Source organism: Octodon degus, unplaced genomic scaffold, assembly GCF_000260255.1.
Source record: "Octodon degus isolate 3935 unplaced genomic scaffold, OctDeg1.0 scaffold00059, whole genome shotgun sequence".
Classification (NCBI taxonomy): domain Eukaryota; kingdom Metazoa; phylum Chordata; class Mammalia; order Rodentia; family Octodontidae; genus Octodon; species Octodon degus.
This window is the reverse complement of record NW_004524635.1, coordinates 6,669,123-6,694,533: the sequence shown is the minus strand read 5'-3', so window position 1 is coordinate 6,694,533 and position 25,411 is coordinate 6,669,123.

The window sequence follows — 25,411 nt, the reverse complement described above, 5'->3', positions numbered from 1 at the left end:
AGAGAGAGAGAGAGAGAGAGAGAGAGAGAGAGAGAGAGAAGAGATGAAAGATGAGAGATGAGAGACATAGAGAGGGAGAGGGAGACGGACATGGACACAGAGATGGACACAAGAGATGGACATGGAAATGGACACAGAGATGGAGATGGAAACAGAGACAGATAAAGAGACTGGGACGGAGAGGATTTTTGTGCCCTGGAAGAAAATTCATTTGTCTCAACTTGAAAAATATCACACTCTTTGCTTTTGGGGGTTTATCACAGCACCAACTGTATCAATGCCAAAAAATTGAGAGCTCAGATTGGGTTTTTAAAGAATAATTGCATTTTCTTACAGTTTTGTTTAAAAAGAAAATGAAAAGGGAAATAAAAGAAAGGGTCTCAGGTGAAGAGAGAGATGACTTTTAAGCAGATTTGCTAACTCAAAGAGGAGGGATGGACAGATCACCAGATCGTTTTTGTTGCTTTTGTCTTCAGATGCCCTGCTTTCCATCTAGAGAGAATCATTATCACAAATGATGACACAGAATAAGTCAGAGAACCTGAGGGTTCTTAGGCACTTTCTAGCATTCCCAGTGATTGTTCCATTGTATGAAAGGGAACAAAGAAGCCACTAAGTAGAAACCATTTGTTCCTTCACCTTCCTAGCCCTATAAAGTCCTATTATTGGAACCTTGTGAAAAGGAAACCATTATTAAGGCCATCTTAGAAACTTTTTCCTATTTTGACTCCAACTGTTAGACTTATGTTTTCAAAAAGACTGAGAAAAAAAGTGTAAGCATCCAGAGACTTTTTTCAAAAGGTGTCAAAGCAAGCTAATAATGTCCTGAAATACAAGCATGCATTACAAAAAGTAGAGTGTATGCACTTACTTGGCAAATAATGTAACAGCATCACAGGGAGAAAACTTCCAGGAAATCATGATGCCATGTCTGTTGCCCACAGGATGATAACACCACATTCAATGGTCTATTACTTTGCAACTCAAGTTACACTTTACCTAACCCAGATATACCAGTAAGGTGTTTCTGCAAATCTTCACATAAGTCAACCTTTGTGACCTAAATTATAAACTACAAGAAACTTGCTCTACAATTTAAGAGAATTTTTTGTCTTCATTTTGACATCATAATGACTTTAGCTTCATGTCTCTGCCTTGTCCCACTTCTTAGTCAAATAGCAAATGATCTATAAATAAAAATGTGAATGCACTTATTTGAACTCTCTATTTATAGGAATAGTTTTGTACTAGAATCATTTTTCAAAGCGTATAATCAAAACCTAAATCCTCTACTTCATAAAATTTAATGATTACATAATAGGTTTTCTTATAAGAACACCTTTATAATTAAACAGAAATTGAACTTTCCTTGATGGACTATAACTTTGTGATAGATACTTAAAATATATAATTCTCCAGTCCATGTCTCTCATGAATGTATATTCCCAAGATTTTTTACAATAGGTAGTCCTGCTGTACCATGTGCACAATTATCCCTGAAAAGACATTTTTTCTTCTGTATTTGAGGGAAGAGTTTATAGAGTATTCAGGATCTCACCACTAGGTCAGACTTAGTGATCTGGCTGTTTACAGCCTCCCAAGAGCTGGGATTACAGGTGCGCGCCACCACGCCCAGTCTCAATTGCCATTTCGGTGCACCCAAAGAGGTGAGGCCAGCATGGCAGGCCCAGAGGATAGAAACCCTGGCCCCTGAGCCTGCTTACAGGTGCTTTAATCTGGTGATCTATTTGGCTGGATCCTGAAAAGATATTATTGATTAAAACATAAATAATAAAGGAATAGCTGTTGCCTTAAAAATACCCAGTGCCAGTACACCTTCTTCTTGTGGGTTACTGAACATCTTCCTCTCAAGAATTCCTGTTAAGTGAAAATTTTCATGAATGTGTTCTACGGTTCTCCTTTTCTTTCCTCTTCTTTATTTAATCACCTATTTAATATAATGAGGGCTTAAAATTTCAGTGTATTTACAGCCTTTGTGCAAAGTAGGAAAACAGGAAACCAACACTAATGAGCCTGGCCCCACAGATGTCTGTCCACTGTCCACTGCTTTAGCTGGAAGCTTAATTCACACCAGGCTCACTGTTCCCCCGTGTACCCCAGTCCTGTAATCCTGTCACCCTCCAACTGAGCTGAACTGAGAAAGATCTGAAGGCATATGGTATATGTCACAATTTGTTTAAAGGGTGGTTTAAAGAATGAGCTCTGTAACAGGGGAAAGTAGTTTTAAAGTGAGAGTTAAAAATATGAGAAGCAGTGTATGGGGAGAAATTCTTACGCAATGGAAAACAACCAGTAGAAAAAGAATTACCAACTATTTATTTCTTATATTCAGCCTCTCTGGATTTCAAAGTGTGACTTCTCTGGATAACAGCAGCCATCTGTGAAATATAAATAGAGTAGCAGAGGATATAGATATGAGCTGTGATCCATTGGAGGTAGAAAAGCCCTTAGTTTTCAAATCCAACAGGGATAGCTGACAGTGCAAAGGCATCTGGACAGCAGTCACAAAGGTACAATCACCATGATAGAGAACATTTCAGAGGTCTAATATCGTAGAAGTACTGCAAAAAAAAAAAAAAAAAAAAAAAAAGCATGAGCGTGAGTCATAGGTCATCCACCCATGGGGATGAACAGTTAGACGCCTCAGAGAAATTCCAGACCAATAAGAGAGGTAGAAGTGAATTTTTTGTGGAAAATGAAAAATATCTTCAAGAATAGTTAAGAAGCAAGATATACAAAAAAAGAAAAAAGAAAAGTGGTATACAGCAGGGTATTAATTCTACCGTGATTCATAAAGATACTTTCCCTGAAGCAACAGCTCATAAAGTGTGATCCTTGAATCAGTAGTGTGGGAATCCCCTGAAACAATGTTAAGATATGCAGGTTCTGGGCCCAGCCCAGGCCTACAGAGTCATGGGTCACAACTTATATCAGAATAAGCCCACCAGTTGCTCATCTGAATGGAAATGACTCAGCATCACTATGTCACTAAACTATAGAATTGCTTTTTGAGACATATCTCTTCTGCCAATATTTTATATCTATAAACCAAACTCACCTAAAATTCATTAAAAGGGCTAAATCCAGGGTCTGGGATGCCTACAGAAGATTTCCCAGAGTACGTAGCATAGGACTACAAAGAAAGCCAGTGACTCAGGAAAGTACTGGAATGCTCACAGGAGAGCCCAGCCCACAGCTATTATTCATTTCTGATCTGACGCTACCGTGATGAAAAGAGCAAGTCCAGTATTGATAGATTTTTCCAGTTTTCCTGAAAAACTAGACACAAGATTTATTATGGCAATGAACCTACCTGAAAATCTTGACAACCAGCACAAGTTTTTTAAAAGCAAAATAATGTAAGTGAGCTAAAGAAAGCTGTTCAGTAGTCCAGATCCAAGCCCTGTGTTAGGCAACAACAATAAGGAGAAAATGAACACTGGAAGGAAAATAAAAGTCACTAAGTCTTAACTCCTCCTTTAGAATGTTTGTTTACAAAATTGTTTAAGCAGATACAGCAATGCATTTGTATCATGGTCTTAAATGCACCTGGTCTTCCATTTCTCAAGAAATATCCTCATATGCATCCATCCCAAAGTCTGCAATTCCATCATGCCAATATTTTTCATTACTTTAACTATTTATGTCACAGATAGTTTATCTTAAACTTAGACTAGTGGTTATATGAGCCCAGGTTTCAAATGCTAATTATCTCATGTATAACTACATATTTTGCTGAGCCTAGGAAGCCTCTTTAACCTCTACTTTCTTTAGTAGTAGTTTAGCAATAAAGATCCTTTGGACTGGTGAGATAGCTCAGCAGATTAAAGTACCTGCTTAGGCAGAGACAGGCGCTGGGGTTTAGATTCCTGGCCTGCTGTGCTGGCCCTGCCCCTGCCCTCAGGGTGTGCTGAGACTTTGGATGAGACTGGATATTGTGGTGTACACCTATAATCCCAGAGCTTGGGAAGACAAAAACAGGAGGATTACTAGGAGTCTGATCTGTGTAGTGAGACCCTGTACTAAATACATTTTTTTAAAAAAATCCCTTGGCTGAGATGACAGGTGAAAATTTTTTGGCTAGCCTTTACATTCAATAAGAAAAATTTACTATTTTTGTTTTATCATAAGCACTTTTCTGTGAATAAATTTACTAGAGATCTGAGAGAAAGTTTAATAGTGAAAAAATCTAAATTAACTCAAGAACAGCATCTAGAGTGACATGATTACATTAGTAGATATTCTGGGATTTGAAGCTGATGGGTGGCATTGCAGGGGAATGTCTTGGTCTGTGTGTTGCATTCCAAGGCTGGCCTTGCCCTTAATAGCCTAGGGATGTTGAGCAAGTAGAAATATGCTGTAGGATCAACACCTACAGAGTGCTATGAAGAAATGCTCTTTGATAGTCTCATTAATCTGCAAGATTCCTTAAAAGCAAATAACAAAACTGTCTCATGCATACATTTATGTCACCCTCCAAAATATTTTGAAAAGTATTTACATCACTGAACATGGCTTATCTCTCCATCACCACTCAGCCACATGTCTGTTAATCATTGAGAACAGAAAAATTCAGTGTAATATATTTCTAATTATATCTCACATTTTTTTTTCTTTTCATGGGTTAATGATGAAGAACAAAAAATTATCTGACTAGCGAAATGTATTATACAATATGTCTCTATCCAAACTGATTTTTTGAAAAATACACTTTAGAGGCCATTGGCAATTCTAAATTGAATATAATGCACTCAACTGAGAAGTCTAAATTTTCTTGAGACCCTTCTGTTTTTCTGCTACTGCGTACAAACCAATCGAATATGTAGTGTTTCTCCTCTAACATGAGGCAAATACTTACTTTAATAGCTCTCATCAAAATTGGAAGTTTACTACTAGCATCTCAAGGGTAAGAAGATATGTAATTAGGTAGAAGTAATTAGCCCTGGTTAGCACAAGGAAATTAAAGAAGTTATAGATAGACTCAAGTAGTGTCTTCAGGAATGAAAGTTAAGGCTATGCAAACATACAGAAATACTTGTCACATTTCTACTGATTTTATTATCCAGTGTAAAATGGGTGTTTTTATGGCCATACTTTTGGTGGCCTTAATCCAATTAAAATGTAGTTTTGATATTTCAGGACAAAAAAGTGCCACAGAAACTATCTAAAAAGGAAAATACTTAACCCACAGATACAGAGTGAGTGGAAGAGAGGTGTGCGAACTTCATACTGAACTAAATACCTACTGCTTTATTATTTTTTATTTTGAGACAAGTTCTTGTGAAGTCTTGTGTAAGTTGCCCAAGTTGGGTTCAAACTTGCAATCCTCCTGCCTCAGTTTTCCAGAGTGCTGAGATTACAGTAAAATAATTTTAAAATATTAGATTGAATTCCATGAAGGATTGTGGTTTACCCAAATTTAATGTATCCGGAACAATTTCCTAGAGGAAATAAAATCTAAAATGATTCTCAAGTAAGTCTGTGCACATTGATGTAAGCACAGATTGGAAAGAGTAATGTGTATGTTAAACACATCCACTGGCTCTCACCTCTATATTCCATGCTATAAAACATGCCACAAGCATCTTTGGCCTGGATTATCAAAACATCACTGTAGCGATCTCCTCTTACCCACTCTTGCCCTATCTAATCCACTCTTCACTTGGAAGTACAGGGAACTCTTCAGCACACATATTTTACTATGCTGTCCTCCTTAAAATTCTTTAGAGTCATTTTCGGTGCTGTCAAGGTAGCATCGTATCTCTTCCCCACAGTCTATAAAGCCTTATGTGAACTCGCCCCATGTCTCTCTTTGTGGTACTTTCTAGTAGCACTTTTCTCACTCTGTTCTTTCTTTGGTTTCATTACAGTTCTGAACATCCTGCTCTTCCCTGAATTAAAGTCTTCATTCAAGTGGCTTCCCTCCTCACTTGCCACAAAGTTGTCTCTTTTCCATCCATCCAGGAGACTTCTCATCTCTTTTATTTTCATCATCATTATAATTTTGAAATCTGAGCCTCTTTATATTAGCCTCTTCCATGAGGGTGTCAGAAAGGGGCACACCTATTTCATTTCTATTATTTCCCAACACCTAAAAAGGAACCCAGCATTTAATAGATAATTGATAAATATTTATTAAAAGAGTAGAAGAAAGAAGGAGCATGTATGGGATAGCATGAGTATTATTATCCATTTCATGAAAGAAAGAACAAGATTGAATGGCTTAAACATATTACGTCAGTTGCTCTGAGCCAGGAGGGTCTTCTACTTAGGGTCCCTTACAAGTTTGTCATCTCCCAGCCAACAGTGGTTAAGTTATCCCAAAGCTCTCCCAGGGAAAGCCAAATTCCAAGTTCCTTCAGGTAGCTGTCTGCAGAGTTCTGGTCATGTGGCTTGCAGAGAAAGAAACTAACGAAAGAGCGTAAGACAGATAGAGGTGTCATTTATAACCCAATCTCAAACTGACGTCCCATAAGTTTTAGCAAATTCTATTCATTATGAGTAAGTCACTATATTCAGCCCACATTGATAATTACAATTATAGGGAAGGTTTTTCACAAGGATGTAAATACCAGAGGAAGATCATAGGGGCCATCTGAGAAGCTGCCTGAAAGACATTATATGGTCAGTGTGGTGGTGAACCGAGGATGAATGTGCTGTAAGATGGGTGGCAGTTTGTAGAAGACCACCTGGGAGACGCTCCTTGAAAGAAGAACAATTATCTCCATTTTGGCTGTTCTTGACCCTTTTTCCCTGTATTGATATTTACAGAGCTGGCTAGGACTTTGCCTTGTCTCTTCTTTTGGCTTTAAGCAATGCGTATTGGTCTAGCCAAGGTGGGGGTAGTAGCCTTTGAAGACAGCATGAATATTTCCACCTGATGCTCTTTAATATGTGCTGGGTCAAGATGGGAAGAAGAGCCAATACCCCACGCTGTTGACTGGGATAGAGCCTTGAGATAGAGGCTATGATTTCCTTGAGCTTGAAAGATTACACATCAGAACTAAAGCACTGGGTCTATCTCGATCTCCCTGCATATCCCGCTGCATATTGAAAAGGTAAATACAGGCCTCCTACCTAGCCCAGCTCACAGTACTCACCTACTTCCTGCCATTCTCAGTCATTCATCCTCAAGCCAATCCTCCTGCATGAGTGAAAAAAAAAAAAAACCAGGTTTGGCCTTAGGTCAAGGTTTTTGTTCCAGATAGCCATCACCATGGCTGGACTTAGTACTCGTTGGCTACCCATAACTATAATATGATTTAGTGTCTTTATTCTCACCAGGGGTTGCCCTGGAAGTGATAGATTGGCATTAAATTGATGGTATTCCAATAACTTACCAATGGGATTACAAATATAAACTTCCTGGACTGAGACAAGGACCAGGAAGGGTCCTATATATGAGGTCTTTAGAATTTATCAAGGGAATGACAAATAAAGAATTGCAGGAGTGGGAAGCAGGCTAGTATGAGAGAAAAACTGGCCCTGATAGAGCTCAGTTTTGCTCACTTTGTCTTTCTTTCCATTTAGAATCTCCTAACATACTTTATTATGATGATGGATCAGGGTTTTTTTTTTTCCTTCTAGAAGATTGTTATCCAAAGGTTGAGAATTGAGGTTTGTTTCCTTTGTTCTTTTCCATTTTTTTCCTATTGCTATCTAGTAACTCAAGTACTCTGAACAGGAGTTGCAAAAGTAGATCCCTCTGAGACCTTGTTACTCCCACTATAACCCCTGGACCAAGACTATCAACATTCTTGGTTCAGAATCTGGGGCCCAGCCTAGATCTGCTGGCTGTGCCCCTGCCAATGAGCAGCACTCCTGGGTGATGTCTATAGCTGAAGTTTGAAAACGTAGTTATAAAATATTCAAAAAAGGAATCATGTATGGAGAAGCTGACTCTGGAGCCTGCTCTCCCATATCCTCTGCTGTAGTTGTTGCTGGAGATTTCCAGGGACTTGTTGGAACATATATAATCCATATATTAGAGCAGAGTTATCCCTTATACAATTTTAATATCTCACATTTTCATTTTAATTCACTTACTTACAGGGGCAAGAGATGCAGAGCATCAATATGCTGGGAATTCTATGCCATAAATATAGATCTATCCCTCAAGTGAACCACCAGGAAAAACACAGAGAGAATGTTGTTCTCAAGTGTATCTAAGTCTATCCTGATGTTTATCACAAGTTAAGCTATAGTAACATTAATTTGTTTATCAACATGCATCACTTCTTTTTATGTATCAGTGCAGCTGACCTGAGTCAGGAAAAAAATCCGAGGAATAGAATTCTTCGCATTATTATATCTTCCTTATTTGCATCCCACAGCAGTGGAAATCAGTTGCAATAACTATAAACACTACATAAATTTTACCTGCATATATTTGGTAATATGAATACTAGTTGGAAGACAATACTACGTATTATAACAAATACTGTTCAATTCACATTCCTTTGTTAAATGAAATTCTTTATAACTTGTAAAATTTTTGGTTTTAATTCTAATTTATACTCTCTTTAATTTTTTTAAACTTAAAAACACCACAAAAATTCTGACCATGTTTGAGAAGAAAGTTCTGTAGAAGTCTATTACGTCTGAGTCTCTAGGATTCAATACTCAAGGATTCTCTGAGATCTAAAACTGAACTAACCTTCAGAGTCATTGTCATTGCTAAGGAGATTCATGAAATGCTAGACACCTGCTGCTACCAATGTCTACCTGAAAAGGAAACAAAAAGCTACCAGGGGAATGTCTTGTGGTTGTTTTTCATGCTTAATGAGGATTTTACGGTGCTGTCAACCACCTTTGTCATAATTAAAGGGAGCCAGAATCAAATTCCTACCTGAGAGGCAATTGCCTATAAGTTGGTTGGAGGCTCAGCATAAGTCATCTACCCTACATTAGTGGACCATAATGCTACATGCAACTGTGTTCGTGGCTTCCAATCAGCCATATCTCTGAGTATTCAGCCTTGGGAAGATCCACAATAATTTGGATGAGGTTTGTTGACTTGATTTAGCAACAGAGTGCAGCAAATACGATAGTCTGGAATTTGAGGATAAAGCTAGTTATCTTTTACTTTTGGTGAACAATGCCACAGATTTCAGTAGTTTTCTGTGATCTATGGAACATAAATTTCAATAGAATTTTGCTGAATAAATATGGATATCCAACTTCCCAACTTCCTATTCTTCAGGCAGATGTCTACATCAAAGTGTAGAAGCCTAATTTAACAGATGTGTGAATGGTCAAGTTTTAGAGCACCAAAATTTGTCATATTTTGTTTTAGAAACTTTGACATCAGTCAAAGGAACTGGAAATAATTTCTGAAGCAGTCAGTAGTTTTGAAAGATTTCTCTCATATCTCACCAGGAAAGGAACAAAGAAAAAGGAATAGAAAACTTAATTCATGAGAAACAGTTTATTTCAGCCAAGATTTGAAGCAAATATTACCCAGAACACCAGGAATCTTCCTTCAGAGCATGATGAATGAAGCCATCAAAGCAAACAGGGTTTCCCTTTAAAACTATTCATGAGCATGGGCCCTGTGGACCATTATCACTAATATTATTCATACATCTTTCATCTCTTACAATGAACTACAGATTCTGAGTGAAGTTGTCAATACATGTTAGTTCCTCAGGGGGAAAAATAACTTAGAAATTCAGCCTGAAGCAGAAGGCGCTGTTCCCCCCAAAGGTTTCCACTTTTCTCTCAGTCTCCTACCAAATAAACACTTTTCTTATTTTTCTCTCTGAAGTAGATGATTATGTTAAAGAGTAAAATGATAGCTTCCCACACCATTTTTACCTGATACAGTACATTAAATTGCACAGAACCTCCATCTCTGCAATCACCAAGTTACTGTTTCCATCAGCACGTCCTTTAGAAGAGGGCAGGCGTTATTCCCAGGACAGACAAATTTGCTCTGTGCAGTTCAGGTATGTAGATTCCATTGATTGTTAATATGAATCACAGGTTTATGTTTTTTGTGGAAAGTTTATTTTAAATGCACATTTCACATCTGCATGTAGGAGTATAGGCCAGTCTCTGACAGAAATCAAATAGCCTTTACCAAACTAGTTGGATTGACTTCCTCTGTAAATACCTACCTTGACCAGTCAAAGCTCCCAGTGTGCTCAAATAAACCAACCTTTCACTCTTACAATTTCCAAGAGATTTTCCTGAGCACCAAGTCAGTTGTCCGTGCTCATTTCAGAAGCACATATTAAAAAAAAAAATAGTCAGTTCTCCAGAAAGAGAAAATCCGTGTGTCAATAAAGCCATAAAAGACTTGAGTTGCATCATTATAATGAGCAGATTTAATATCTGAGCAATAATTGCCTTAGATTCCTGTATTTAGCCAGCACCAGTATGAGGAGACAACAGACATCCCTTGGAGCCCAGATTATCTGATGGAACAACATAACCTTTAGGTCTGAAAACCATGCCAAATATTGAATATTTAAAACTAAATATTATTATAATTAACTACATTCACAAGTGGTAGCAGTTCCTTCCTCTAAAGCTTCATGGTAGACTCATTCTCAAGACTCAAATGAGATGCAGAGCAAAATATACCATGTGAAATAAAGCCAAATCTGTAATAGATCGCAGGAAGCTAGCCAAGACCTTCAAAAGTTGATAGGTATCGGTGCATGCATTTTGCTGTGCATGGTAAGATCATGATCAACAAGGAGTACGACAGAGTCAACAAGCTACTTGAACTTGACTGTGCCATTATCATTACATAACTGAAAATTACGAGGAGCTGAGTGGGAAAAGAAAGCTGATGTAGCTCACTTGCCATACATAAACATTTGTTCTCTCTAAAATGACTTTTAGGGACTCAGTGCTATGGCATGAACTGTAGATGTTCTATTTACTCTCTTTGCTATTATTTTATATGGAAAATACTCTTTTGTAACATCGTTTTAAAATTAATGTGATGTGTTTCCATAGAGCTACATATATGTCAACCTCATCATTTTAATCATCTTATATTATAAAGATGTGCCATAACTGTGCAATTATTCTTCTATTATTAGACCTTTAGGGCATTTCTGGTGAATATGTACAAAAATGTTCCTGATGACTCCCACAAGCTTTCCAGATTTCACTCTTCTGAATGACTTCTAGATGTTTCAGTTGTAAGTATAGAACTTCAAGAAGGTGCCTATCTATACCATCAAATCCCTCACTGGACAACTTTTAGAATTGTCTGTCACAGCAGGGTCTAGGTTACTTTTTACTCATTGCTGGGATGGAATATCCAACACTCAAAAGTAAAAAAGGAATGGCTGGGGAGACAGCTCAGTAGAATAAGTGCTTGCCTTCAAGCACAGGGTCCTGAGTTCAATCCCAGATACCACAAAAGAAAGAAAGGAAGGAAGGAAGGAAGGAAGGAAGGAAGGAAGGAAGGAAGGAAGGAAGGAAGAAAGAAAGAAAGAAAGAAAGAAAGAAAGAAAGAAAGAAAGAAAGAAAGAAAGAAAAGGTTTATTTAGCTCACAGTTTGTGGTGGTTTCAGTCCATACTTGACTGGCTCCAAGGCAGAGTGGTACAGGACAGACAACATTCATTCATGGTGGCAGCAAAAAGCAAGAGAGCAAAGGGAATCATGGCACCAATGGCTACAGAGAGCAAGTCTGTCTCCCTAAAGTTGCATTCAGGCTATCTACACCAGGCTGGGAGTAGCACTCACACCCATAATCCCAGAAGCACTTGCACCCATAATCCCAGTGGATCATGAGTTAATCACAAACTCTAGAAGTCCACTCCATGGCTGCATGAGGCTTTGGGGCCACAACTAGACACAAACCATAGCAAGTAAGGTCCATCATTGCCAGCAAGTGAGTGTGAATGTTGACACTTTCCATTAAAGTGAATGCTGGTAGTCATGAAAAAAGAGAAACTGCAATCCCTCCTATTATACAGTAGGGCAAACCAAAGGATTCACCCAAATTTTGAAAGTTCTGTAAAGTCTTCCCTAACTTAAACTACAGAATTCTTAATTATTTTCTTCCATGGATACATTTCCATTTTAATTGTAGCTACATCTTCAATTTGTTCTCTTTGTTCATGCAAATGAATTATGAACCTCCTGCCAGACTATTAGGGTTCTTGAGGCTACATGGCAGCAAAGTTGATTTTGGATTTGACTGGATTTGGAAAGCAATTCAAAGCCATAATAAACTGTGGGTGAAAAGGATAATCTACATGAAGGATTTAATTCTACTTTAATATTTTAAGTATGTTTGTGATCCATATTCATGCTCTTATATCATGCTTTTCATCTCAGTCTTCTGGGGCATCAGACAGTAAGAATTCTTTCAATTGCTTCTGAAACATAGGTGCATCACATATTTTCTTCAGCTCTAAATTGAAAAGTAACTTTCCAACTTCTCACTCCCACTGTTGCTGTCATGCCATTTGTTCTTTTATATTTATGAAGTCTCTTCCTCAATTAAGTGCACAGTACCTCCCCAAACCATGCTTAGCCACAATTTATAGATGGTTCTCATGCAATCAATAACATCAGCCATAAATCTGGAAACAATTTGTGATATCCAAGGAGTCCTCCCATCTTGCCTAGGACATCTTTAAGTTACCTCTTCATCCCAGATTTCTCTTTTTACATTTCCAGAACTCCTGTCTTTTTCCAGGCCTTTACTATCTCTGCAAATGACAAGGTATTCTAACTTACTTCCCAAGATGTAGACCCATCCTCTGCAGTCCATCTCACATATAACACTGACAACATATTTTCATCCTTCCTTTTTGGAAATAAAGCAAGCCAGGGACTAGTGAGATAGCTCAGTGGTGTAAAGCGCCTGCATAGGCAAGCTTAGGCAGACACAGGAGACCTTGGCGCAATCCCAGCACCACATACCCTGCCATCTCTGAGGCTAGTGAAAAGATGTCATGATGCTTGACAGTTGTTATTGGGAAATAAAATATTTTCACCTGATAGCACTTCTTCATATTCAAAATGCAATTGAGGGAAACATTGATCTTGTAAGCTAATTCTAATAATTTATGCAAGCTAAAATTTCTCAGCCAATCTGTAAGGTAGAACTGAATTTGGTTTGCTTTAACACCAGTAATGTATATAAAAAAGAAGCTGACCCAACAGAATTTGTGCTCAAAGAGAAAAAAAAAGAGAAAGAAATATGACAGCCAATACCCTGATTCTGGCCCCATTGAGAGTGGCCTTCAAGTATCCACATGCCACCTGGTAGGCTAGACATGGTCTGGCAAACTTCATGTTAAAGGCATTAGACAAGTAGTGCTGAGTTTCTGCATAACTTCCTGGTGTTATGCCTAGAACACTGATAGCATTTGTTCAGACAGTTAGCAGAGTCTAACGCAGTAGTTACTTTTTAAAAAATTTTTATTTGTGGTGTGTGTTTCATTTTTTCAAACCAGAGCTGACAAATCCCTCCACTAGTTCCTCCACCTGAAGACTGTGCTGTGTATGAGAGAAGAGAGAGGGAGAGAGAGAGAGAGAGAGAGAGAGAGAGAGAGAGAGAGAGAGAGAGAGAGAAAGAAGGACAGGAGAGGAAGAGAGAAAGTTTTTCTAGGAATAAGGTCTTGAAAAGGCAGGGCTTCTTGAAAAAATAATTTACTTTTCAACTAAAGAGGCTCTTAGTGAGGAGTGCTACTCTTAAGCCCAGTTATTCAGCCTCCTGAGGCCACTCACAGTAATGTATGGGCACTCACAACACATATTCATGCAGGTGAGTAACTGTTTATATCAAGAAGTAGGAAATGTGGATGTCTGCTCATGGGTTATTCAACTTTTGTCCAAAATTATACTTTGCAGTATCTGGTGAATCAATATGCCTATATTCAGGGCTTTAGACTTAAATGTTCCTTGAATTCAAATAAAGCATTCTAAGTGTATCACAAAACTCTGGAGTCAATATGCTTAACCTCTCACAATAATGGTAAAGATACACAGAATTTTATGACAGGCAGCTTCATGTTCTTTATAGGTACTGATCTACTCAAGTCTTCACGAAGTACTAAGAGGAACTTACCTTTCAGACATTGATACTCAGGCACGTAGGCAATAACTCCCCAAGGCTTATAATTGTTACACGGCCAAAGTAGAATTGTTTGTTGTAGAACCTTTCCTGTTCCTTACTGGGCAACACTGTCTCTCATACTTAAATGTACCTCTTAGCACATTTGGTGGAGGTTTCTTTTCTAAATTTATAGAAAGTTAGCGAGAGATCAAGCAAAAACGCACACCTTGGCTAACAAATTGCAGAGCCCATAAACACACACTGGTTGATTTCCTTATCTTTACAGTGCTGCTTTTCTAAGATTGGGTACAGGGTGAAAATGTTTGGATAAATCAAATGCTACTACATAGTGAGACCCTGTACCAAATAAAGAAAAGATTTAAAATTTTTCGGGGCCGGGGAGATGGCTCAGTAGAATAAGCGCTTGGCTGGCAAGCACAAGGCCCTGAGTTCAACCCCTGGTTCTGCCTAAATAAGTAAATAAATAAAATGTTACTTAGGAATTAAAATCAATAGAAATAATGAAAAATTTAAGAGAAGTACAAAGGTACACATTTTTCAAAAAGATTTGATGAGACATAAAGGTAATTTTCAGGCACTGCCTCACGATACTTGCCCAGGGCCGATGACATTGTTTGTGTCCTAAGGAGAACAAACACATTACTGCTCCTCACCATTTTCCTCTCTACCTAGAGAGCCAACTTGGGAGCATCCTGCAATAGCCAATTGGAAAGCAATGATGGAGAAACACTCACAAAGCGTTGTCTTCAGGTGTGCCTTGCCTTGATCATGATACAAAATGTGCCATGACATGAGGGTTGTGAGCACATGGCATAGAGTGGAGAGCACAAGGAAATGTGCCCCTTTGTTGTCAAATATGTTTTGAGGATGATGCTATAGACAGGCGGCTGTGTTAGTCATGCATCATCTCAGACCATCAGCTTCCCACTGGAGGTGTCTGTGACTACTCAGAAATTCCAAAGCATGACTGCTTCATTTAGGTCATTTTATGGAATCAATAGACTTGGATACTTTAGAGAACCAATTCATGTGCAGAAGATAGGCTTTGGTACTTGAACATGGAATACACAAAAGGCAAGGGAAAATCCAAACTCAGGTTCTGCTGCTGAGAAATTAGGGCTTTATGAAATTCTTCCTCAGTGATAAAGTGTGTTACTGTCACTTTCTTATCAGGATTGGGTGCTATGCACAGCAGTAGAATTAAGGGACCTGTAAGTAAATAAATTAAAAAATAAATGAATAATGTTTATGTTACTGAAAAAGTCCCATTGCAGAGACAAATATACAAAGTGAGTTCCCAAAATGTTCAAATAATAATAAAATGTTGGGAAAAAAGTAAAATTCAATGATTCTACTATATATGCCTAAGAAGTAATTATAAATAAAATGAGCCCCAATCTGGTAAGTATAAATGACTTACAATAAAAATACTAACTTTAAATGGATCTTCCTACTAACCACAGTATACTATTAGCTACTTGACCACAGCAAGGTTCAGGAACCTGCTTGAAGTCACATAAGTAAGCAAAAACCAAATTTAAAGCCTGGAAAACTCTAGTCTCAATGTGTGGTCACTTTTTTTCCACTTCAACTTTATTTCCTCAAAATCCAAATTAGCATCGTTCCATGAACAATGGAACTATTAGTCATCGTTCCATGATAAATATATTGAGAATCAGAGCAATTTCAATGATTTATCCAGGACTGCAGAGCTAATACAAAAGATACATCTGGCTCCAAATACCTATGAGAACTGGATAATTCCACCAGTCTTTTCTTACTCATATTTATTCAATGATTCCCCCTGACCAATAGGATAAAATTGAAGCTACTGTATGATGGGTGCAGAGGAAACAATTAGTGAGAGAACATTAACCTTACATGGATATTCATGGTTGATCACTTTGGATTATTTCCCTGTGTAAGCAACCTTCTTTCTCACTTGTTTTGCAAAATGTTTACAGCTTGCTCTAATAATAATTCCAGAAAAGCCTTTCTCCCCAGCCTGAGTGTTGCATCCTTCCTGCATGCACTTCATCTTCTTCAACTGATATGCCAACTGTGCATGTTGCAGATTTTGTTTCATTTATGTTGCTTTGCTAGTAAGCTGGAAGGAGAAAAATACTTTTTCTATTTGTGCATTGTAACCTGAGGTAGAAACAGACCCATTCTCTTTTTACTACATTGCATTGTTTTATTGATTACTCCTTCATGTTTTTAACAGTTGCATATTTTCCTTTTGTTAACATTGTTATTCAGACATTGTATATGCAAAGTGATATATATGCATATATATATATATATATATATATATATATATATGATTGCAGCCACTTTATATATCTTTGATTATAGCCCCTTTATTTCCTCTAGATTTATTTCTATTATCTTTTAAAGTAGCAGCAATTTTTCTGCTGGACACCCTCTGCAGTAGATCGTACTATTCTTTATCTCTCCCTGCTGTAAGAGGATGATACAGCATGCCTCATTCTTCCTTAGGGGAAGAGTGCCGTGCTCTGCCCCACTGATGTTGGCCTTGGCCCTCAAGGTTGTCTTAGTACATTTGACAAATCTGCCAAGCAGTAGCTTTAAAATTGATTCTGTGTTGTGTGGATGCTTCTCTGCCCTCTGTCATGAGGATACTTGCTGGAGAGGGGTCCTAGAGTCTGGGCCCTAGAATATGCAGCAAATCTAAAATTTAGCCAGGAGAATTTCAATCAAAAGCCACTGACAAGGAAAGTAAGAAAAAAAAAACCCCAACAAAACTTGTAAGAAATTGAGATTTTGAGATTGCTATGTAAAGCACATGTCAAAAGCTGATTAATGTACCTTCCAGTGAGTTCCTATTTCTTCTGAGCTTCTCAGCAATCTGACCTGTTCTCCACTATCTGATCAGGGTTTATCTCCAGCTTGTCAATCTGCTTCACTCTTTATATGCTATCCTTGCTAAAGTGTTTCTTTGCCTCATCTGTTTATTCCTTTGCTCTTGGTGCCTTCTACACCTGGTACATCTACCATGCACATGTTCATCTGAATAACTCTGGGTCTACACTTTCCTGTGAGATCTCTCCTATTTCTTCTTTGGCAGGTTCAAATGTTCTATCATGATAATACCTTTATTATTTTATTTCGTAGTATCAGGGATTGAACTCAGGACCCTGCACTTGCCAGGCAAGTGCTTATTCTACTGACCTATCTCCCCAGTCCAAGATGAAAGCCAGAACAAACTTGTCCAGGCACTTATATATTTTTTTGAGGTACCAGGGATGGAACTCAGGACCTTGCTCTAGCCAGGCAGGCACTTATGCCGTTGAGCTATATCCCTGGCCCTTGATAATACCTTTAATAGTAATAACTGTTATTGAAATATTTATTAATATCTAATGCTTATTACATTTCTCATACAAAAAACTTGTGAAAAAGACAGTATCATTTTTTCTTGGGGAATACACAGCTTATCTAATAATCATTTCGTTTGACTCCATAGATAAAATTGGGCCTGAATGTGTGTTTTCTACACTAAACAGCAAGCTTTCTTGGAAACAGGAACTGTGTACAGTACTTCAGAGTGGCTCAGTTGTTTTCATGTAGTAGATGCTCAATTCTAACTGTTGAATGAATGAAGTAGTAAGTAAATGAATGCAAATAAGCATATAGGAAAGCAAGCAATTGTATGACCCAGTTCTGTGACAAATTGGTCTTCAAGCTTTTAGTAATCCATTGAGGCATCAGTTGGCCTTCTTTCCTCATACAAAAAAAGTGGTGGCCAAATTATATAATCGCTGTGGTTTTCAAATGGAAACCTCTGAATAAAAATGTCTTACACACGAGTTAATTTCTTTCCAAAGCTACTCTATCGGGAAGAAAGGATTATATTATCCCTTATTTATTTGTTTGTTTTTCCCACTATGTAAAACAGGCTTGCTTATAATTCTGATTATTATTGTTTAACAATTTGTGAATCTTAATGCTAAAATCTTTTCCAGTAACTGAGAAACATTATTCAATTTTCAATGCTTCTTAAAGGTTATAGCCTAATCTATTTACTTCTCTGCACTGTAGTTAACATTACTTTATGGTTTATTACTGATTAAGATAATATATATTTTGATTCCATTTTCCTATTGAATTAAAAAGAGTACTTATTCCACAAACATTTGAACTATCCAATAAACATTATAAGATTGGATTACTAGCTAAAGCTTTTATGCTTCTTTACTCTGGAATTTGGCTTTGCCTCTGACTGATCAATAAGTTGCTGACTTCAAAGTTTCCTTCAAAATTTGTTCTTGAGAATTATTTTTCTTAAAACAATCTGGAATATACAACCATGTATTTCTTCTAAATTCCACTGTTAACAATTTATGGATAGAATATCTATGAGAATTAATGAATTACCAATGTATCTTCTTTGTATCAACAACTTCCACTGATATAAAGCCTGAGTATTTCTGAATTTAATCTAGCAGCAACAAATTTAAAATACACACTACTTCACATTAAGACACACATATATGTGTTTGTGCAAACACACACATATTTACACACTTCTACAGACATTCACAGTGATTTCATAATCATTTGCTCAGGGCACCAAAGTGTGGGCTACGACCTGTAAATTGTTCTCAATAGATGTTATGTAGAAGTTGATATGTTGCTTAGAGATAAATATATGCTTCACCATGGGCACTAGACTAGGATTAACTTTCTTCAGATATATTACCGAACACTTAAAGTCCACTTTCTCTGAGATCTTACAGAGTTGAAATATAAATAGAACTAAAGAAAATAAGAAATATATTGATTGCCAATTATGTAAAAAAATACTTCATTCAGTTCAAGCCTGTTCCCCAAAACAAACATCTTTCATATATATATATTTATATATTTTTTCCTACTGGTCATGCCAAGTGTATGTGTGTGTCTGTGTGTGTGTCTGTCTGTGTGTGTGTGTGTGTGTGTGTGTGTGTGTACACTGGATGACAGTGAAGGAATTTCAAAAGGTGCTACAGTACCGTTAAAAGCGTGCCTGGGAGAAGAACAGAAAAAAGTGACCAGGGGTCCAGCCAGATAGCTTGGCAGACTAAAGCGACTGCTTAGGCAGATACAGGGACTGGGGTTGGATCCCCAGTGTGCCATGCCAGCCCTGACCTGGGGCATGCTGAGACAGTGACTGAGACCGGGCTTGGTGGAAAGTGCCTGTAACTCCAACACTTGGGAGGCTGAAAACAGGAAGATCACTACGAGTCGAATCTGTGTAGTGAGACCCTAGAGACCCTGTACTAAATACATAAAAAAAGAAAAAGAAAAAAGTGATGAGGAGAAGAACCAGGTGTAGCTGTGAGATTTCACTAGACAGATAGAAGAGTGCTAATGAGTGTAGCCAGAGTGACACAGTTTTGATCTAACACCCTCTACTAAATTGTATATGTGAGAAGACAGCAAGTGTTTCCTTGGAAAATCTTGGAAGAATCAACACTTAAAGCTTCAGGAAATGCATAGAATGGAGATGAGGTAGCTTTTGAGATTGGCAGCAATTCTATATCCTAAACACTTAAACCCCAGTGATCCCCTGTCCACATCTTTGTAAACTGCCTCCTTTATATCCTCAAATTATTCCATTGGATCGTAATAATCGATAGACGTTGACTTCGCCTGATACTGTAATTGGCACTGAGTGAAATAAATGACAAAATCTCCAAAATGAGATTCTAGGATTGAATTGCTCGTATATTCAAGGAATGAAAATTTCTCATTTCTAGAGGAAATAGAATATAAATAACCCATTGCATGGGTAGAAAGACAATTACTCCACTCATCACCAGTGGCAGCATGTGAGAAGTATAGAAGGAAGGTGAGGCATCCAGAGATCAAGTGGCTGTGACACGTAATCACAAAGAGAACAATACCATTTATAAAGATGTTGAGTCATATGCCTCATTATGGCCCTAGAGAGCAAACAGGAAAAATAAGAAATTAAAAACTGTGAGCCTATGGAGAAGACTTCTTTGGTAGATCTGACTTTCTCAGCTTTCTTGGTAACAGGCAGGTATGGGTAATTGATTACAGAGGCCATGAACATAAAACTAAATAGTCTATTAGGGAGCTGCTTGGCATATATAGACAATATCCTTGGTTGCTTGGGAAGACACTTAATGCAAGCGTCTTAGTTACTTTTTTATTGCTGAAACACTATTCAAAAGAGGAAAGGTTTGCTTTGATTCACATTTTGTGGAGGTTTCAGTTGATAACCACCTGGCTCCAAGGCAGGGCAGCCTAGCCAGGGGGCCTGGCAGAGGAGGAACAGCCCATGGCATGGCAGCAGGAAGTGGAGCAAGATCAAGTGGGGCAGGGAGACACAGCCTTGCAGGCCATGCCAACAGTGACCCACCTCCTCTAACCAGTCTTTACCTTTCATCTCATCAGTGGACGAATCCAGTCATGAGTGTCACACCCTATGATCCAAGCCCCTCCTCACAGCCTCACCTATGAAAGCATGAGGCTTTTGTGGACATCTAGATATAAACCATAAAATCAAGTTTCATTGTGAAATCTCTGTCGTTTCACCAGTGTTGATACCTCTAGTCCTTCAGCTGAGGAAGAATTCTACAATTTGGCCAGGGTTGTATATTATGACCCTGCTATCCCTAAGCTTTTCAGAATGGAAACAACAGTAGACATTTTTTTGGAGCTACTGTGTTCTAGTAAAAGGACAATAGCCTAATCCATATACAGTTATAAAATGTTAGCTCTAATTTCATGCTAATTCCTAGGGACCCTAAATATCTATGTGATATACGGTTAAAAAGGAGCTTGTAGAAATCTGGTGAGAGATGGAAATTTGGCCCAAATGCATCCAGCAAGGTAACTAGGGTGACCCTAAGGACATTGTAAGGTTGTGTTTCTACATTTAGGACATCAAGGTGTATTCAGGAAATGAGGAGAAATCCCACTGATTCCCATTCCCATGAATAAAGGCTGTATGTTAAAATATAATCTAGTGAAACTTTTCTTCCCTGAGAATTTTCAGAAATTAGTACCATAATAAAAAATATAAAAAATAGTGTAGTAGTGATATCTCATTAAAAGCCCAAGGAATAGGTTTTCAATGACTTTTCTTCTTTCATGATTTTTTCTTTCTTTTCTTTTCTTTTTTTTTTTTTTTTTTTTTTTTTTTTTTTTTTTTGGCAGAACTGGGGATTGAACTCAAGCCCTTGTACTTGCCAGGGAAGTGCTTATTCCACTGAGCCATCTCCCCAGCCCCATAAAATTTTATGTTGCAGATATATTAACTAGAGGAGATCAAATTCTTAAATATTTATTTTATTATTTTTTATACTTTGAAGATCCACTATATTTTTTGCCAGGCATGGTGGTTTATGCCTGTAATCCAGGACTCGGAAGGCTATGAGTTCAAGGCCAGTCTGGGCCGGCCTCAAGATCAAGGCCTTCCTGAACTACATACTGAGACCCTGTCTCAGAAAAACAAAATAAATAAATTGATTAATTAATAAATTAATTAATTTCATGTTTTCAATTTCTCTACATTCCTAATAGAACAATGTATAATATTTTTAAATAAAGCAAAGGTAATTTAAACATTAGCCCAATTGTAGTTTGAGGAAAACAGATGAGAAATGTAAAAATAAAATAAAATTTTGTTACACTACTCAACTAAGCAATACATAGTCAAAATAATGAAATAACAAATTTAGTACTTCCCAGCATATGTGAAGATATAAATGAAGCATTATTGAAGGGAAAAATGGTAGGAAAAGATACCTCTGTTTCAGATAAGGAAAATGAGGTGCAAAAATTTTACTGCCTGAGGCCAATTAGCTAAAAACCAGTTTAGATCCAGGCTTTCCCCTCAGGCAACTCATGCCTACCGGCTGCAGAGTGAACACAGGAACAACTGTGCGTGAACACATTGAACATTTCCCTGAAGAAGCTTCCTGGGAAAAAAAAGTCACATTTAAGATAGTTTTGAAAGCTAAATTACTAATATGTATTTTTGGGACATTATCTTCCATTTATGGTGGTTTATTTGAAGGAGAATAGATAAAATTGTTCATACAAATTATACTACACAGTGCAAGTTCTCCTAGGCATCCTCTTTCTTTGATTGTTGCCTCCATCCTTTCGTTTCCTTATAGACTAGTTCTCTTCTTCATACTTCTTGGAGCTTTAGAGACATTTTAACTGGAAAGTTGATGTTTCCACTTGCAAGCAGGAAAGACACAAATAAACAAGAACTAAACAGAAGAAGATGGCTCCTTCTACAATTCAGGATGTGGAATATTTTTACATAATTATAATTACATTTTCTCACTTTTAGATCTAAAAGAATGACAGATGTATCAAAACTAAAGTCTTAGGTCAATAGACAGAGTCATTCCAAAAGGAGATACTAGAAATAAAAGTAAACCTTTCATGACCAATAGAAACAGAATGCTAGGAAGCCCTTGGCTATTAATACCAACCATCACTAGCACAATGTGGGATAACTATTTGCTTATTTAGTTAGTTGTTTTTGGTGAATATGGCTCTTGGACAGGGACGATTCTGTGATGGAATGTACCTCTGCTGTCTTCATTTCTCCAGATGTCACTCCCAAAAGTGTGGACCTGGTCCATGTTTCTTTCTGCCTTGCTTTGCTCCACCCTAGTACAACAGAAAATCTAGTAAGAAATAAAATAACTGCAAAGAGCACAATGATGTTGTGTTACTTAGAGAAAAGCTACTACCAAACCAAGGACATTGTGAAGGGAAGATAGAAAAATTCCAAAGCTGAGATAACTTTCTTAATTTTATTTTCTCTCCTTAGTTTATATTCTTATTGTCTTCAATCCCATTACATCTATTTGGTTATTCTTCACTTTGATAGACATTTACTTCTTCTATGATTAACATAGACACAAATTCCTCTTTCTGAATTTTCATTATCAGCAACAAATGCCATGACAGAAATAGCAGACTCATGACTTTTCAAGAGAAGCAAAGGTCATGAAAATGAATAAGTCAAGGGCCGGCCAGATAGCTCAGTGGACTAAAGCGCCTGCTTAGGCAGAGCGCAACAGCTGGGATTCAATCCCAGGCATGCTGTGCCACCCACAGGGCATGCTCAGATGGCGACTGAGACTGGGCATGATGGCATGCTCCTTAATCACAGTGCTTGAGAGGCTGAAAACAGGAGGATCATTATGAGTCTGATCTGTGTAGTGAGATCCTATAAACCTTGTACTAAATACATAAATATAAATGAATAAGTCAGATTTGGAATTAGGAAAGCAACAATATATGTGTAATGGTAAGCAGCACTGGATTTTCTTTTTTTAAGGATGGGATATATATATATATATATATATATATATATATATATAATTTCTGTACTCATTTTTCTATCCATTAATAGACAACAATATCTTGCCTGATGTTGAGGATGTTGTAAAAATATAGAAGTGCAGATATCTCTTAGACATACTCATTTCATCTCTTTGGGATACACACCCAACAGTAAGACTACAATCCTGTAATAGTCCTGCCTTTCATATTATGAGGAGCCTCTATACTGTTTCCCACGATGGAAGGCATCATAATTCCATTGAGTTGTGAGATGGAACTCAGCCTCTCACTTTGTGTAAAATGTCCTCTTCCAGAGAAGTGTTACAAGATCTTCAGATTCTTAAGAAAATACCAAAATAGCCTGACTAGTATGTAAACCAGACATTTACATGCAACACTAGCTTCCAATTCTCTTAAAATAACCCATGAGTCATAAAACAAAGCATGTGGAAATGACCGATTCAGCTCATAGGCCATGTACCTATAAACTCACAATTGCATAAACACTATCCTTCCATCTCAAGGTGTAATTCTAGCTGTAATTAAAACTATTGACGATTATAAACATCATCATTTCTCATTTCGCCATTCTATCTTTGAGGAAATTGAGGTCTGTTTCTGCAGTCTGGTAGGATACATTCCAGGAAGCTAGAGCCACTGCCCCACAAACTACATTACAAATGAATGATTATACTTTGGGGCCAGGGAGATAGCTCAGCAGTCTGAGCACCTGCCTGGGAAGTGTAAGGACCCAGGTTCAATCCCTAATACTGCATGCCATGCTGGTCCCGTGCCAAGCTGGCCACCAAAATTGGGTGTGGTGGCACATGCCTGTAATCCCAGCACTGGGGAGGCTGAGATAGGAGGATCACTATGAGTCTGAGCTATGTAGTAAGACCCTGTACCAAATAAATAAAAAGATATAAAAAAAATTTAAAACCTACTCAGTGTTTCTTTCATCATTAGTTCCCCTTGGTCGTATTTAATGTGCAGAAGAACTTAAAACATAAACTCCAACTCTAGAATAAGAATAGGCTATGTAATAGCTATGTAATAATACATTTATGGAAATATTCTACCCTCTCTGACATGGGCTCTTTTTTGTTTCTTTTTCTTTCTTTTGAAAATGTATTTTCAATTGACAAGAATTATGTGTGATCTATATATTTTATGTTATAATACATATAAAGAAAGAGTACAACATGTTGTTTTGAAATATTGATACATTTTGGGATGGCTAAATTGAGCTAATTAACATAATTTCTTTACATACATATTTTATGACGTGAACACTTAAAATCACTTTTAATAATTTTCAAGAATATAGTATGTTGTTGTCTATCATAATCTCTTGAATTTATTCTTGCTTTTTGATATGTTCTACCCTTTGACTAAAATCATCCGAACCCCATCTACCATCTTCCTCCACCCTTGCTCCACAAACTAGATTACAAATAAATAATCATACTTTGGGGCCAGGTAGACAGCTCAGCAGTCTGAGCACCTGCCTGTAAATCACAAGGACCTGGAGTTAATCCCTTATACTGCATACTGTGCTGGCCCCTGCCGAGCTGGCCAGTGAAATTGGGCATGGTGTTGAAGGTTGAAGGTTTTTAGATTCTGCACACACACACAAGAACAAATTTTGTGTTTTTCTTTGCCTAGCTTCTTTCACTTAACATGCATGTCATTGTAAATGGCAGGATTTTCTTCTTCCTTAAGGATGGCTAATAGTTCAATGTATATAAATATGCTACATTTCTGTACTCATTTTTCTATCCATTAATAGAAAAATGGTTGATTCCATATCTTGCCTGATGTTGATTATGCTTGATTATGCTGCAAAAGCATAGAAGTGTAGATGTCTCTTAGACAAACATTCCATCTCTTGGGTACACATCAACAACATGGTTACAATATCCTATAATGTTTCTACTTTTTATATTATGAAGAGATTCTATTGTTTTCTTTCTTTCTTTCTTTCTTTCTTT